The 14351-nt window shown below is 42.9% G+C and overlaps 1 protein-coding gene across 1 annotated transcript in view; it reads left to right on the forward strand.

The window, feature by feature from the left end:
• LOC116758380 (probable inactive 1-aminocyclopropane-1-carboxylate synthase-like protein 2) overlaps positions 1 to 14351 on the forward strand; it is a 106851-nt gene that overhangs the window by 15545 nt on the left and 76955 nt on the right.

Here is a 14351-nt window from a genome sequence, read left to right on the forward strand (position 1 = left end):
CACTTTTTTCCTTAAATATTCCATGAGTGTTGTGCCACTGTTTTGGCACTGAAAATTGCTGGGGCTAGCCTGATTTTATCCTTTAATGAGTGACGTGATTTGTTTTGTGGGGCCTGTCTGCTCAAAGGATATTTTTGTTATCTTTAAAGCCCAGTAATTTTATTAAGGGAGTCTTGGAGTTTTCTGTTCTAGGTCAACTTTCTCTGGCACACATAGTACCTTTTACGTAAATTAAAATCTTTTATTTCAAGAAAGTTTCCATTAATTCTATTTTTCAAGTATTTTTTGTGTTTCATGGTTTTGTTTTTCTTGTCCAGAGACTCCAATTATGTGTATGTTGGCTCTCTTTTGTCTTTTTTTCTATATTTATCATTTTCTCTCTAATTAAAAAAAAAACATTTTGTACCTTCTGCCTCCTTCTATTCACTTTCCTTATTTGTACCCTCCTTCTTATTTATACCTCCTTCTGATTGCTTCCTCAGTTCTGAAATTTCTGAATTTCTGAGATTCTGCCCTCAGTTCTTCCAGCTCTCGTTTCACCTCCTCCCATTGCCTTGCCATCTCTTCACTGAGTTGTTAGATGTCTGCTTTGTGTTCTTCCTTCACAGAGGCAATTATTTTTTTAAGATTCGTTAATTCATGAAACAACGTTTGGTCATATTTTTCATCTATTCCATGGTAACTTTTTTTTTTCTAGCCAGTGTTCTTTATTGGTAGGTTTAATGACCTTTCCCATCCTTTTGTGAAGTATCTTTGTATTGCTTCTGTGCTAACTCAATGTTAAAAATTACATCTCTTGGAATGAGTTGGATTCCTATGCCCCAGCTATTGTAGAAGTTTCTTTCAGGCAGTGTAATTTTGCTGGCTTTTCCTGAGATTTGCTGTCACTGGGCTACTGTGCTATTTTCTCTGTGCATTAGTTGCCTAACTCCACCTTCCACCACCCACAATGAGGCTTCTCTATCTCTACTCTGTGCTTCTCAGCTCTGTATGTAGCTTGTGTTGAATACAAGGGATCTAAGTTTATTATTTTAGACCAGTGGTTCTCAACCAGGGACAATTTCACCCCTCAGGGGGTATTTAGCAATGTCTGGAGACATTTTTGGTTGCCAACATTTGGAGCGGGCATTGATGCTACTGGCATCTAGTAGGTAGAACCCAGAGATGCCGCTAGACATCTTACAATGCATCAGCCTGTACAACAAAGGATTATGTACCCAAAATGGCAATAGTGCTGAAGTTGAGAAACTATTCTTTGAAATGAACCCTCAACTAAAGGTGAAGTCTTTTTTGCTGGAGTCGTTTGACATTGGCCACTCCTGGGCTGGCTTGCCATTCTGCTCTCCCACAGCCTCCACCAAGCAATTTCTGTTTCACTTCATCTTCATAGCTTTTGTGTGAAATCTTTGCTTTTGCTAGTCTCTGTGTATTTTGAGGGATTGGTTAATATAACAGAGTCTGCATCATTTTTTCTGTTTACCTTTTTTGCTTTTGAACATCCAGGAAAAGAAGAGGGAACTTGCTTCTTCCTGCTTCTCCGTTCACACCAAAATCCCTGGGTGGATACTTCAAAGCTTCAGCTTGTGATGTTTCAGTTTAATGTGAATTCAGGCTTCAAAACCACTGATAGCCCATGTGGGATTATGAAATCTCAGGGAAAATGCTTTTCCCCTCAACTCAGTGCTAAGATTTCTTTCTAGGTGTTAGTGGGGATGGTGAGTGGTGGCTTCTGCCTTTAGTTTCTCCCTAACCTAGTGGAGAGGCCGCTGGAGATCCAGCTTTGTGCAGGGCTGGGTCTTCTGTTAGTGTCCCACCTTGGGTGGGTTCTAGGAGTTCACTCTTCTGTTTCTCATCTCTATCAATCAGCCCATGAGAACCAAAGCCAAGGTTCATATGACTTGGCAAATGCTCTCAAGGTGAAAGGCAGCCTCCTTCCCTGCCCAGCTCTCTGGGTTCCTGATTTCACCTATTTTTTTGGCTTCCAAGTGTTCCGTACTTTCTTGTGAGATCACTGATTAATTTTTTTAAAATTCTTACTTTAACCAGCTTTTAAAATTGCTTTCAGCATAAAAGTCGGTTAACAGATCTATCCCACTATAGTGCCCCAAACAGAATTTCTCTCCTTACCTCTCTAAACCTCTATTTCTTCATCTCTATGGGATGAGGGAATAGTAACAGAGGTTATCTCTAAACTTTCTGTGAGGATTAGTCAGGTTAGTGTATGTAAACCACCCAGAACAGTGATTGGCAGATAGGAGGTGCCTGGCCAATATTAGTTTTTCCCCTTCCCTACTTCCCAGTCCCTTCCAGTCCCTCATTCCCCTCTCCCTGTGGTGGGAGAGAGCCCAGGGGTAGTGAATCTCCTGTCCCCAGCAAGCCCTGCTGGCCCACAGATCCTGCCGGGACCCCACCTCCTGCCCACGCCTCGGCTTCCCGGCACCAGTCCTCAGGGACCAGCTCCTCAGCCTTACAGAGCTTTCACTGTTTCCTCTTGTTGTTTCCTCCCGCCCTGGAGAAGGGCCAGAAATAATGTTTCTCGCTGTCGGCACCCTTTCCTGCCAGCCGGAAACAACTCTGTCTGCACAGAGGCACAACTCCCTGGGTCGGTTTGGCAGTTCTAAGATCTGGCCTTGGATCTCTCTCTCCTCTCCCTCCGCACACCCACCCCCCACACTGAAACAAGCATGGGGGAGTTTTTCTTGATGTTTTTGATAACTTTTAATTTTAAAATAATTTCAGGTTTAGGAAAAAGAGGTGCAAAAATAGTACAAAGAACTTCTGTATATCCTTAACCCTGATTCCCCAAATATTCACATTTTACATTATTTGCTTTAACATTTTATCTACTGACTTATCTATATAACCATATATATATATTTTACACACATACATCCGTATTATTATTATTATTTTCTGGACCATCTGAGAGATAGTTGCATATATGAAGCTCCTTTACCCCTTAGTACCCCTTCATGTGTATTCCTAAAAACAAGGACATTGTCTTTCATTTCCACAGTGCAGTTATTGAAATCAGGAAGTTAATATAACTATAATACTATGATTTAACCCATAGACATTCATATTTTTCCAGTTGTCCCAGTAATGTCCTTCATGGCCAAAAAAATTTTTTTTCTAGTTCAAGAGCCTATCCAGGATCGCATGTTGCAATTAGCTGTCAGGTTTCTTATCTGGAACCTTTATCTTTTGTGATCTTAACATCTTTGAGGAGTACCAAGCAGTTATTTTGTAGAATGTCCCTAAATTTGAGTTTCTCTGCTGTTTCTTCATGATTAAATTCACGTCATGAATATTTAGGAGAGATACTACAGAAGCAATGTTGCTTCCTTCTCAGCGCATCATATCAGGAGGTACATGATGTGAGTTTGTCCCGTCACTGGTGATGTTAACTTGAATCACTTGGTTAAGGTGCTGTCTATCAGGGTTTTTTTGTTGTAAAGACATGATTTTTCCTCACTGTAATTAACAAGTATTCTGAGAGTATGTAAAATTCCATTCCTTGTCAAACTCTCACCCAGTGGTTTTAGCATCCATTGATAATTCCTGCCTGAGTCAGTTATTGCTATGATATTTGCCAACTCGTTTTTTTCTAAAACTCCATCATTTCTTCTACATTCATTAGTTGGCCTTCTTTTTTTGTTTTTTGGCTGCATTGGGTCTTCATTGCTCCGCGTGGACTTTCTCTAGTTGCAGTGAGCGGGGGCTACTCTTTGTTGTGACGCACAGGCTTCTCACTGCAGTAGCTTCTCTCATTGCAGAGCATGGGTTCTAGGTGCTCAGGCTTCAGTAGTTGTGGTGTGTGGGCTCAGTAGTTGTGGCACACGGGCTTAGCTGCTCCATGGAATGTAGGATCTTCCAGGACCTGGGATCGAACCTGTGCCCACTGCACCATCAGGGAAGTCCTAGTTGGCATTCTAACATAGCAAATAATTCCACCACCACCCCCATTTGTTTATTTATACCTGTATGGACTCATAAATTCCTGTTCTATTCAACCCCTTATAATTGTTGCTATCATATTTATATGGAGGTTCAAATAGTCCCAGACTTAGTCAATGGGAGCCCAGTAGTATTTTAACTGTCTTCCTGTGTCTAGGAGCAGGGCCTGTGTTTGTTTTGCTCACTGCCAATCCTAGCTCCTAGCACAGTACCTAACATATTTTTAAATGAATGCTTGAACCCTTATCTGAAGCGTAATTAGCAGTAACTATTATAGGTTTTTTGCAAGAAGTAAATGAGCTATTACATATAAGTGCTTAGAACACCAGTTATATTAATAGCAAATATTTATTCCCCACTTACTATGTGCCAGGTACTGTTTTAATACTTTGACATGTATTAATTCACTATACTGATTCTGTGAGGTGAGTAATATTGTTTTCTTAGTTCACAGAAGAGGAAACCGAGAGATAAAGCATCTTGCCCAGAGTCACAGCGGCAACATGCAGTGGATCCAGGATTTAAAAGCAGGTCCGTTTGCTCCAGAGCCTGCATTCTGACCATTGCACCATATTGCCCCCTTATCCATATCATGAGAGTGAGACAGATAAATTAATGAGCATACAGTAGGAAGGGTTTTGGTACATTGAGGATGGAAAGAGGGACCAGCATGAGGGATGTCACACTGATGGCGGAGTGCAAGGTCCAGACCCCCAAATAGCAGCTCTGGGTCACAGCCCTCACCAGTGCTCCTTGACAGTTAGCTCCCTGCCCACTGGTCCATGACCCTGACCATTGACCCTCTGCTTCTTAGCACTGATCACTGTTGCAGCTTCATAGTTATTTATTTGATTAGTTAGTTCATGTCTGTCTATCCTGGTAGACTCTGAGACCCATGAAAACAGACATCATGTCTGCTTTTGTTGCCATTTTATCTCCTGAGCCAACCTGACACATAGTAGGTACTCAATAAGTACTTGTTGAATGTATGAATGACTGTAGCCCTTTACTTTCTTTTCTTTTTTTTTTTTTGCGCTACGCGGGCCTCTCACTGTTGTGGCCTCTCCCATTGCGGAGCACAGGCTCCGGACACGCAGGCTCAGCGGCCATGGCTCACGGGCCCAGCCGCTCCGCGGCATGTGGGATCTTCCCGGACCGGGGCACGAACCCGCGTCCCCTGCATCGGCAGGCGGACTCTCAACCACTGCGCCACCAGGGAAGCCCGCCCTTTACTTTCTTACCCACTCTTTCATTGACTTTACCCCAGAGTTTTGCAACAGAGCATCCTCAGCTATAAAGAATGAAGGTATTCTTGACGATTCGGAGAAAAAATGGGCCTGTTTCCAAAATCCCACACCAGGCAAGTAACAGTGCTAAAACCTAGGCTTATTCTACCTTTGTGACTTGTGTCTCCCACTGCCCTTCACCTCAGTGTTCATGTTCCCAGCTCCATGGAAATAGCTCTGGATTTCTAGAAACCCATGCAGAAGGACTCTGGGTAGTAACTAGTTCTCAGGAAAATGAAGTCATTTATATTCCTAATACTTGTTTTTGAAATTTGTATGATTAAGTGTTTCTGGTGATTCACACTGACACCAGGAGTGGCCTTAGAACCCATCTCAAACTGACAGCTAGATTTGGCTGTGCAGTCATGCAGGTGACCAGAAGAGACCTTTCTGGGCAGATAGTCTCACACCTCCCAGGAAGTCTGGACCCACCTGGTAATATTAGGTGTCAGGGCTAAACCCAGAAGATTAGGAGTATACCCTGGGATACAGGTGATTTGCTGTCACTGACAGGCACAAGTGGAGAGTTTCTGTATTAGGCTTACCGATAATCCCAAGTACAGACTGAATATAAATTAAAAGGAAAAGGTCCCATGTGACCCAAGCAACAAGCCAGAACTTGTGGAGAACAGCCAGGAGCAGGGCTTCTCTGCATCAGAATCACTTTGGGAGCTGGTTAAATGCAGACACCTCAATAATGCTAAATCACAACCTCTAAGCAGAATTTTTATCTTTTATAAGCACCCACCCACGCAAACTGATGTTGATAACACTGGACTTTGAGATCCAGTGTCTTAGAGAAAAGACTACACAGTGTGACCTGGAGTGAGACACAATTAGTGCCAAATATATGGGTGTGGACACAGATTTTGCGAGATAATCCAACACTATTTATCCCAGGCACTAAGTAATTGTAGTACATGTTCTGCGCACAGAATGATTCTGAGTGGTAGGTTTAATGTGTGAGTGTTCCATTTATGGATTCCATATGCATATATCATGGAAGTTTTTAAAAATAAATGTAGATGCCTTGTTCCTTGGTTTTTTTTTTTTTTTTTTTTTTTTTTTTTTGCGGTACGCGGGCCTCTTACAGTTGTGGCCTCTCCCGTTGCGGAGCACAGGCTCCGGACGCTCAGGCTCGGTGGCCATGGCTCACGGGCCCAGCTACTCCGCGACATGTGGGATCTTCCCGGACCGGGGCACGAACCCGTGTCCCCTGCATCGGCAGGCAGCCTCTCAACCACTGCGCCACCAGGGAAGCCCCCTTGGTTGGTTTTGATATATATGCTAGAAAAGAAACTTCAGTATATGTAATCATAGTTTGCAAAACAATAACGCTTAATCTAATACCATTCACCCATTATTAATATTCTAAAATATTACTTTGGTCTGCCTTCAACCCCTGCAGTGGACTGGAGTAGGGCAATTTGATTGCAGTTGATATAAAAGGGGACTCCCAGATCAGGAAAGAAAAGAGAAACATCTGATGAAAGGAAAAATGTGGAGGAGCATTAAAGTGGTTTCAGTGAGTGTTGAGAGAGCTGTTCTTGAATCCTCACTTAAAGAATGAGGTCCTAAGGATTATTCACTCCCCGTGTTTCACTTGAATTAGGCAATGTCATAACATTCTCTATTTCTTCATTTATTAAATGCAAACTCCCACCTCAGAACTTTCTGTCTTAGTTTTCCTCCAGGGGAATGTATAGGATCATTATAACATGGGGGATTTGAAGGACCTTAAGTACCAAGATATTGAACTGATATTCACTAGAATGAAAGCTCCATGAAGTAGAGATTTTTGTTTCCATTGTTCACTGTGGTGTCCCCGGCACTGAGAACAATGCCTAGCAAGTGGTAGGTGTTCTATACATATTTGTGCAGTGGCCACTATGAGATTCCAAAAGGCAAAAAGAGGAGGAGATTTATAACTCCAAGATACACAGCTTTGAATTTAGAGCAAGAATCACACTGACGGGCTGAATTCTTGTGGTAGCCAGCTGTAGTGGAGTCCTCAGCTGCTAGAAATTAATATGTTGGCAGGATAGGTTCCTTCTGAAGACTCTGAGGGAGAATCCATTCCATGCCTCTCTCCTAGTTTCTGGTGACTTCCAGGAATCCTTGGAGTACCTTGGCTTGTAGACACCTACCTCTAAAACTTATGAGAATACAGATAAACTTCCATTTCTGTTAATGGCAAGCTAAATAGTTTGGATAAATCCTTCTACTGGTGACAACTTAAAAAGCTGGGTGAAATATAAATTAATTTGTTAAAAGCATTAAAAAGTTGACAAGATAATGACGAAGTATGGAGCCTAAATCTAGAAGGTGAAAACTCAAAGAAGTAAGCCCAGCGCTCAAAACTATCTTCACAATGAGGTCATTTGCTAATCTAGCAGAATCACTTACAAAACTGGTAACTCTTTTCCTTCAAGCTGGAACCTCAAATATCTATAACTTCAGGATAAGGGTGAGCAGAAGTAAACCAGTCCTTGAGCAGATTTGCAACTCAGATTTGCTTGACTGGGTAGCCCAGGAAATCTCAATCCTTGAACTCAATTAGGGTAATCTCAGACTGTTCATACCTCCAGGTGCCTGGCGGAAGTAAACAAAAATATTTTCTGAAGGAAAATCTTTTATGACGAAGAGCACTGCCATACTGTTCTCAAATTATTTCTACAATTGATTTTTCATATACAATGTCTAGCATGCCAAGATAACCCATTGCATAAGGAAATATGAAACAGTGAGTGAGAACCAACAGAAAGAGACCTCCCAAAGACTTGAGATGTTGATATCATTAGACCCAGAGAATAAAATAGTGACGCTTACTGTGTTTAAAGAAATGAAATGTGAGTTGAAAATCTGTGTAAGAAATAAGAAACTATAAAAGTATTATAGAATATTTGAAAAAGAACCAAATAGAATTTTTAGAAAGGAGAAAATACAGTAACTACAATTGATTAACTCAATGAATAGTTTAATTGTAGATTAGCCACATCAGAATAGGGAATTTGTGAACTCAAGATAAGTCAGAAGAAAATATGAAGACTTTAGCAAGGAAAGATGAAAAGTATAGAAGTAATGATAAGAGATATTAAAGGGTACAGTTGGAAGATCTAATGTATATTTCATCAGAGATAAAATGTAGGAAAAAGAGCAAGAGTAGGAGGCAATATTTGAAGAGAGAATGGCTGAGAATTTTTCAGAACTGAAGGAAGATACCAATCTACAGATCCAAAAAGTCCAAATAATCTCAAGCAAGATAAATGAAAAGAAATCTCTATTTAGACATATCATAGTGAAACTGCAGAAGGCCATTGAAAAAGAGAAAAGTTTATTAAAAGCAGCCAAGGAGAAAATAAGGATTACTTTCAAAGCAGCCATTTAGACTGTTCCCCATGCTATACAGTAGAACCTTGCTGTTTATCTATTTTATATATAGTAGTTTGTATCTGCTAATCCCAAACTCCCAATTTATCTCTCTCCCCAGCCCAGTTCTCCTTTGGTAACCATAAATTTGTTTTCTATGTCTGTGAGTCTGTTTCTGTTTTGTAAATAAGTTCATTTGTATCATATTTTAGATTCCACATATAAGTGATCGTGTATGATATTTGTCTTTCTGTCTGACTTACTTCACTTAGCGTGATAATCTCTAGGTCCATCCACGTTGCTGCAAATGGCATTACTTCATTGTTTTCTACGGCTGAGTAGTATTCTGTTGTATATATGTACCACATCTTCTTTATCCATTCATCTGTTGATCCATTTATCACTTAGGTTGCTTCCCTGTCTTGGCTATTGTAAGTAGTCATGCTGTGAATGCTGGGGTGCACAGAAGTAATTTTTTAAAAGGAAGTAAGTGATCTGATAGGTCCCACAATGCCCAGACACACTTCTAGCTTAGAGGTAGCATTTGGCATCATCTCTGGCTCAGGTTATCGATCCTGTGGCTCTCCTTGGGTCACTACCAAAGGGAAGGGTGTTATATCTCCAGTGAGCCATTTCCAAGTCAGGAGCTGCTGTCAGGTAAGGCCGGTGTGTGTCTGGGTGGGAAGGTAGTGTGGGCTGTAAGGACAGCATTGAGATACCTTTTGTGTGCATCAGTCCTGCCTGAGCTAAAGTTGATGGATGGTGTTAGTAAGTCCCTTGTTCACACCTGACTTGTCTCAGCAGGCTTTGCCAGAGGTCAGGGGTTGTCAGCCCAAAAGTCTGCTCTGAACTGTCCTAACCCAAGCCAAACCTCAGTGCAGTAAGCCGAGCTGGATCCTACAACTTCGCTTGGCCCTCTCCTCCCTTTTAGCATCACCCTGTGGTTGTGACCCATGGGCTGATGCTTCACTAGACCTGCTTCGCTTGTCAAGAGAAACAAGAAATACTGGAGGACACACTGGAGAGGAGGGTACTGATGCTGTAGATGAAACTTAAAGCAGCCGCTGGCTAAACCCCTCAAGATAACTCTCTCTGCTAGGGCCTTCTAAATAAGTTCCTTTATAGCAACAGATTGGCGGGTGCCAGTACTTAAAAAGGTTATCTTTTCAGCCAGCACCTGCATTAAATAGGAGAGATCAGTGCTTAACCCAAAGAGTCGAGTCCTAATTAATTTAATGCAGCTTTCTGGATCCAAACCTTCAATTGTTCCTAAATCGTCTACTGAATTCAGTACAGACACCTACTCTGGCATTCAAGGCCCTTAACCTACCTTTTCAGCCACATCTCCATTACTTCCTACATCAGCAATGTGTTCTAACCTAGCTGGACCACTAGCTCCCCCAGGCCCAGGCATGCCTTCTGCGTCACACACACCTGAGTTCCAATGCCAAGAACCCTGTCTGTTCACAGTGGGACCTTGGGAAAGCCATGTCAAATCTCTGAGCTTCTGTTTCCTCATCTGTAAAGTAGGAATAAAATAGAACTGAAATGTCTTGGGGAGGAATCCCTGAGGTAATATCCAGGGTGTGGAAACAGCCCAGAGCCTGGTGTGTAGTTACTGTTCAATCAGCGTGAGTTCACCCTCCCCACGTCACTTTCTGTTGAACTGTCTCTTCACTTCTCTCAAAATCTGCGCTTATGGCCCACTCTTCCCTTTACCTGGTTGGTATTTTTCTCATTGGAAACTTTTCTTTCTTCCCTGACGGTCACATTTTATGCCGTAGCCATTGGTACTAGATTTAGCCCGCTCTATTTGCCTTAAATTTTGTTTTACTGTGGTTAAATATACATAGCCCGAGTCACCCTTTGAACCATCGAAGTGTACTGTTCGCTGGCCTTAAGTACATTCACAGTGTGCCTCCATTACTATCAACTATCTCCAGAGCTTTTCCTTTTCCCAAACTGGAACTGGAACTATTACACACTAACTTCCCATCCCTCCCTCACCCCCAGCCCCTAGCAACCACCGCTCCACTTTCTGTACCTATGAGTTCAACTACTCTAGGAACCGCAGAGGAATCACACAGCATTTGTCGTTTCGTGGCTGGCTCATTTCACTCAGCATACTCTCTTCAGGGTTTATCCATGTTGCAGCAGGTGTCCAAATTTGCTCCCTTTGGGTTGGGTCTCCTGGCAGAGCCTGGCACATAGCAGGTATCATCAATCTTTCAGAGTTGTCAAGATATTTTCCTGGAACTGGAGCACAGAAGGTGAGAGAGGCCACCACCACCCTGAGGAGGAAGCCAGGGAAATTCAAGGCAAAAAGTGGGTGAGAGCAGCTTTCCAGCTGGTCCCACTGCTTCCACTCAGCCCTCCAATCCCTCCTGCCCATGGTGGCTAGTGCAAAGATCACCATGTCAATCCGTTTTCAGACCTTTAATGGCTCCCCAAGGTCCTCGGGATACAGTTCAAGCTTTTGATGATGGTCCACAAAAGCCTTCATGCCAGCCTCATCCAGTCTCCATTCTCATCTCTTAGCACTCGCCACACCAGCTAAATTCAACTTCTCCTAAGTCATAAAACAAATCATGGGCAGGTACGTGCAACTCTGTCTGCCTGGAACACTCTTGTTGGGGCTTAACTCCTATTCATCCTCAGAATCTGAGTCTGCCATTTGAATCCTTGCCTCACTGGGTGAGGGTTAAATGGTAAGAAGCATGTTTTCAGTTGCAAGTAACGGGAGACTCAATGCACTCAATGTGGTCAACCAGGAAGGAGTGTTTCTTGTCATCACAAGAAGTCTAGGGTTGGTTAACCCAGCGGCTCAGGGATGGCATCCAGGGTCCAGATAGCCTCCATCTTTCCTTTCTACCATCCTCAGGCAATCGACTCGTCCTTTTGGCCTGGCTCTCCTCCTGGTGCCAAGATGCTTGCAGTAGCTCCAGGTAGGCTCCAGACTGGTGTCTCTTTTTAGACACAAAGAAAACCTTCTCAGAAGCCCCCTGTCAGATATCCCTGAACATTTCATTGGCCAGGATGATGTCACATGCCTTTACCCCAGCTAGTCACATGGCCCAGGGAATGAGATCATGTTGAATACTCAGGCGGACAAGGACCTGCCCCCCGCGTAGGATGGGGAAGGACTCGGCTCAGTGCTGCCTGAGGGTTGAACAAAATCATTGTCTTTTAGCGAGGAAGGAGTGCAGCAATGGCTTTTTCTTAGTCTCTCTCCTCTGCATCCCCAGTACCTAACCAGTGCTTGGTACACAGTAGGCATTTAATAATTATTTGCTAAATGATGTCACAAGCCCAAAAGGAAGGATGTGGCATCTTTTACCCTGCTCTAAGCAGCATGAATACATTGCCACCAGATGCGGGCTCCATGGTGGGTCAGGGATAGTCCTTCGAGAGTTTTCATCCCATGGATATCCCTCAGGATCACCCATTCCCTAAACCGTTGTACTGCACTCACCGAAATACTTCATCATGTAAGCAGAAACACAAACGACCATTATATCCCATTAATACTCGTGAGGGGCTTTAAGGCATGCCAAGAGAAATAAGCTACCATTTCTTTTTTGTTTTCAAAATTCAAAAGTTTTATTACTCATCTATTCATTCTATTACATTTATTTATTCAGTTTTATTGGGTTTTTTTTATCCTTTTTTTTTTTTTACATCTTTATTGGAGTATAAGTGCTTTACAATGGTGTGTTAGTTTCTGCTTCATAACAAAGTGAATCAGTTATACATATACATATGTTCCCATATCTCCTCCCTCTTGCGTCTCCCTCCCTCCCACCCTCCCTATCCCACCCCTCTAGGTGGTCACAAAGCACGGATCTGATCTCCCTGTGCTGTGCGCTGCTTCCCACTAGCTATCTACCTTACGCTTGGTTACCTAACACGCTGGCAGAAATGAAACAGTTGGTGGCACATAGTACTGACAAGGGTTTGGGAAAACAGGTACTTGCATTCGCTATTCATTAGAGTTGAAATTGGTACAAACTTAGGGGAAGGCGATTTGATGATAATCCTTCAAAACGGGGGTATGAGGGAGCCTTTGGCCCCAGCAGTTCTCCTGGTGGGAACACAGCCTTCAGAAATCTACACTAGGCTGTGCAAAGGTGGATGTGCAGGAACATCCATGGTGCATGTTATTCATAATATCAAGAAGCTAGAATCATTTGAAATATCCATGAAAGGGGGACGAGCCAGGTAAATTACGGGACAACCTTACAGCAAGAAATTGGATAGCATTAAAAAAGCTAAGTAGCTATTACACTTAATCTTAGCCAAAAGTCTAAGAAGCAGTAGTGTCCTGTCCATAGTTAACAATATGGTATTGTGGACTTCAAAATTTGTTAAGAGGGTAGATCTCATGCCAAGGAAACACACACGCACACACACACACACACACACACACAGGAGACTCTGGGAGGTGCTGGATATGTCTATTATCTTGATAGTTTTCGTATGTCCAAACTCATCAAATTGCACACATTAAACATGTGCCGTTATTTATGTATCAGTTTTACCTCAATAAAGCAATTTTTTAAAACACGACTAAGTAGATCTACATGTACTGAAAGGTGCCCTTGGTCTACTGCTAAGTGAAAAAACAAGTTGCAAAAACAGCATTTGTATCAAGATACAATTTCTATATTTGTCTTATAAGTATATGCTTTTTATTTGCTTGGTAGTAACAATTCTGAAAAATTTAACAAAACTGAAGTGTGCAAGTATTTGTTAAGGTAATGATAGCTGGCGTAACTAAGTGCCAAAGCTGCCTGGCACACACAGCAGAAGTTTATTTCTGGCTCGTAATGTCAAATACAGGTGTCCCAACCAGTGCACCTCCTTCCTCCAAGTGGTCATCCAGTTCTATCCCGAGGTCTGCCATTTTCCGTACTTGATGTCCCAGGAGGATGGCTATAGGAGGATTCCTGGGGCCAGGCTTGGAGGTGGTGGGCTTCACTTCTGCTCGTTCCCGTTGGCCAGAACATGTCATGTGGCAACACTGGACTGCAGGGGAGGCTGGGAAAAGAGGGCCAGCTGTGTGCCCGGTGAGAGCCAGAAACAGGTTCTGGTGGACACATTATAGGGCCCCACAGTCACACACTTCTGTGATGCTTGCATATTTTCTGTGAGCAGATATCACTTTTATAATGGTAACCATAAGTTAAGAATGAGTGAATAATCCTCGTGCTGGGTCTTTCTGACCCCATCAGGACCAGGACAGGGGCCCTTCCCACTGTGATAAATCACTGATGTTCCTAGCCTAGGAACTGGTTTCTTGGACATTTTGTTCAGGGTGAATCAGTTTCTCAAACCCCATGTGAAGGTGAGAACTAGACCCTGTGTTTGGTGACTCCACGGAGTCACAGTCATTCTGAGTGTGAGCAGAATGTCCCTACACCTCAGGCCACATACCCAGGATATCCATGTCCTAATCCCCAGAACCTGTGAATGTTACCTTACATGGCAAGGGGGAACTAAGGTTGCAGATAGAATTAAGGGTGCTACTCATCAGACTTTAAGGAAATTATTCTGGATTATCTAGGTGTGCCCTGTGTATTCACAAGGGTCCTGACGTGGGAAGAAGGAGGCAGAAGAGTGAGAACCAAAGAGATGGCACAATGAGAAAGACTTGACTGGCCATTGCTGGCTTTGAAGGTGGTGGAAGGGGCCACGAGCCAAGGAATGTGTGCCCTTCTGGAAGCTGCAAAGGACAAATAA

Source organism: Phocoena sinus, chromosome 8, assembly GCF_008692025.1.
Source record: "Phocoena sinus isolate mPhoSin1 chromosome 8, mPhoSin1.pri, whole genome shotgun sequence".
NCBI lineage: Eukaryota > Metazoa > Chordata > Mammalia > Artiodactyla > Phocoenidae > Phocoena > Phocoena sinus.